The sequence below is a fragment of the Colletes latitarsis genome, unplaced genomic scaffold (genome assembly GCF_051014445.1).
Source record: "Colletes latitarsis isolate SP2378_abdomen unplaced genomic scaffold, iyColLati1 scaffold0013, whole genome shotgun sequence".
NCBI lineage: Eukaryota > Metazoa > Arthropoda > Insecta > Hymenoptera > Colletidae > Colletes > Colletes latitarsis.
Window position 1 is genome coordinate 3,583,529 of NW_027488368.1, and position 3,655 is coordinate 3,587,183.

Sequence of the window (3,655 nt, forward strand, 5' to 3'; positions counted from 1 at the left end):
ACTTTCGCATATTACTCATACTTGATGGCTAGATCCTGGGCTTTTTCTGGATTGGATCACGTAGTAACGTGGGACCACACTGAAACAATCAATTAATCCTGGTCTTGATAAATATTTTAGAGGATAGCGCATGTTAGGTCTGGGTTAGGTCAAGGATTTGCTCTCGTCAGGCTCATACTTTCGCATATTTCTCATACTTCATGGCTAGATCCCGGGCTATTTCTGGATTGGATCACGTAGTAATGAAGTACAACACTGAAACAGTCAATTTAACCTGGTCTTGATAAATATTTTAGAGGATAACGCATGTTAGGTTTGAGTTAGGTCTAGGATTTGTCCTCATCAGGCTCATACTTTCGCACACTCACATACTCCTTGAACAGATCCTGGGTAATTTTCTGGTTTGGATCACATAGTAACGTGGTACCACACTGAAACAGTCGATTAAACCAGGTTTCGATCAATATTTTAGAGTATAACGCATGTTCGGTCTGGGTTAGGTCTAGGATTTGCCCTCATCAGGCTCATTCTTACGCATATTTCTCATACTTGATGGCTAGATCCTGGGCTTTTTCTCGATTGCATCACGTAGTAATGAAGTACAACACTGAAACAGTCAATTAAACCTGGTTTCGATCAATATTTTAGAGAATAATTCATGTTAGGTCTAGGTTAGGTCTGGGATTTGCTCTCATCAGGCTCATTCTTTCGCATATTTCTCATACTGGATGGCTAGATCCTAGGCTTTTTCTGGATCGCATTACGTACTAATGAAGTACAACACTGAAACAGTCAATTAAGCCTTGTTTCCATCAATATCTTAGAGGACAACGCAAGTTAGGTCTGGGATAGTTCTGGGATTTGCCCTCATCAGGCTCATACTTTCGCGTTTTTCACATACTTGTTGATCAGATCCTGGGTTTTTTCTGGTTTGGATCACGTAGTAGTGTGGTACCACACTGAAACAGTCCATTAAACCTGGTTTCGATCAATATTTTAGAGAATAATTCATGTTAGGTCTAGGTTAGGTCTGGGATTTGCTCTCATCAGGCTCATTCTTTCGCATATTTCTCATACATGTTGAACAGATCCTGGGTTTTTTCTGGTTCGGATCACGTAGTAATGTGGGACCACACTGAAACAATCAATTAAACCTGGTCTTGATAAATATTTTAGAGGATAACGCATGTTAGGTCAAGGTTAGGTCTAAGATTTGCCCTCATCAGGCTCACAGTTTCGCGTTTTTCACATACTTGTTGAACAGATCAAGGGATTTTCTGGTTTGGATCACGTAGTAATGTGGTACCACACTGAAACATTCAATTAAACATGGTCCTGATAAATATTTTAGAGGATAACGCATGTTAGGTCTGGGTTACGTGTGTGATTTGCCCTCATCAGGGTCATACTTTCCCAGTTTTAACATGCATGTTGACATGATCGAGGGTTTTCTTTGCTTTGGATCACGTAGTAAAGTGGTACCACTCTAAAACAGTCAATTAAACCTGGTTTCGATCAATATTTTAGAGGATAACGCATGTTAGGTCTAGGTTAGGCCTGGGATTTTCACTCATCAGACTCATTCTTTCGCATTCTTCACATACTTGTTGAACGGATCCTGGGTTTCTCCTGGTTTGGATCACGTAGTAATGTGGGACCACACTGAAACAGTCAATTAAACCTGGTTTGGATCGATATTTTAGAGAATAATTCATGTTAGGTCTAGGTTAGGTCTGGGATTTACTCTCATCAGGCTCATACTTTCGCATATTACTCATACTTGATGGCTAGATCCTGGGCTTTTTCTGGATTGGATCACGTAGTAACGTCGGACCACACTGAAACAATCAATTAATCCTGGTCTTGATAAATATTTTAGAGGATAGCGCATGTTAGGTCTGGGTTAGGTCAAGGATTTGCTCTCGTCAGGCTCATACTTTCGCATATTTCTCATACTTCATGGCTAGATCCCGGGCTATTTCTGGATTGGATCACGTAGTAATGAAGTACAACACTGAAACAGTCAATTTAACCTGGTCTTGATAAATATTTTAGAGGATAACGCATGTTAGGTTTGAGTTAGGTCTAGGATTTGTCCTCATCAGGCTCATACTTTCGCACACTCACATACTCCTTGAACAGATCCTGGGTAATTTTCTGGTTTGGATCACATAGTAATGTGGTACCACACTGAAGCAGTCGATTAAACCAGGTTTCGATCAATATTTTAGAGGATAACGCATGTTAGGTCTGGGTTAGGTCTAGGATTTGCCCTCATCAGGCTCATTCTTTCGCATATTTCTCATACTGGATGGCTAGATCCTGGGCTTTTTCTGGATCGCACTACGTACTAATGAAGTACAACACTGAAACAGTCAATTAAACCTGGTTTCCATCAATATCTTAGAGGACAACGCAAGTTAGGTCTGGGATAGTTCTGGGATTTGCCCTCATCAGGCTCATACTTTCGCGTTTTTCACATACTTGTTGCACAGATCCTGGGTTTTTTCTGGTTTGGATCACGTAGTAGTGTGGTACCACACTGAAACAGTCCATTAAACCTGGTTTCGATCAATATTTTAGAGAATAATTCATGTTAGGTCTAGGTTAGGTCTGGGATTTGCTCTCATCAGGCTCATTCTTTCGCATATTTCTCATACATGTTGAACAGATCCTGGGTTTTTTCTGGTTCGGATCACGTAGTAATGTGGGACCACACTGAAACAATCAATTAAACCTGGTCTTGATAAATATTTTAGAGGATAACGCATGTTGGGTCTGGGTTAGGTCTAGGATTTGCCCTCATCAGGCTCATACTTTCGCATATTTCTCATACTTCATGGCTAGATCCTGGGCTGTTTCTGGATTGTATCACGTAGTAATGTGGTACCACGCTGAAGCAGTCAATTAAACCTGGTTACGATCAATATTTTAGAAGATAACGCATGTTAGGCCTAGGTTAGGTCTGGGATTTTCACTCATCAGACTCATACTTTCGCATTCTTCACATACTTGTTGAACGGATCCTGGGTTTTTTCTGGTTTGGATCACGTAGTAATGTGGGACCACACAGAAACAGTTCATTAAACCTGGTTTCGCTCAATATTTTAGAGGAAAACGCATGTTAGGTCTAGGTTAGGTCTGGGATTTGCTCTCATCAGGCTCATTCTGTCGCATATTTCTCATACTTGATGGCTAGATCCTGGGCTTTTTCTGGATTGCATCACGTAGTAATGTAGTACCACACTGAAACAGTCAATGAAACCTGGTTTTCATCAATATTTTAGAGTACAACGCAAGTTAGGTCTAGGTAAGGCCTGAGATTTTCACTGATCAGACTCATACTTTCGCGTTTTTCCAATACTTGTTCAACAGATCCTGAGTTTTTTCTGGTTTGGATCACGTAGTAGTGTGGTACCACACTGAAACAGTCCATTAAACTTGGTTTGGATCAATATTTTAGAGGATAACGCATGTTAGGTCTAGGTTAGGTCTGGGATTTTCACTCATCAGACTCATACTTTCGCATTCTTCACATACTTGTTGAACGGATCCTTGGTTTTTTCTGGTTTGGATCACGTAGTAATGTGGGACCACACTGAAACAATCAATTAAACCGGGTCTTGATAAATATTTTAGAGGATAACGCATGTTA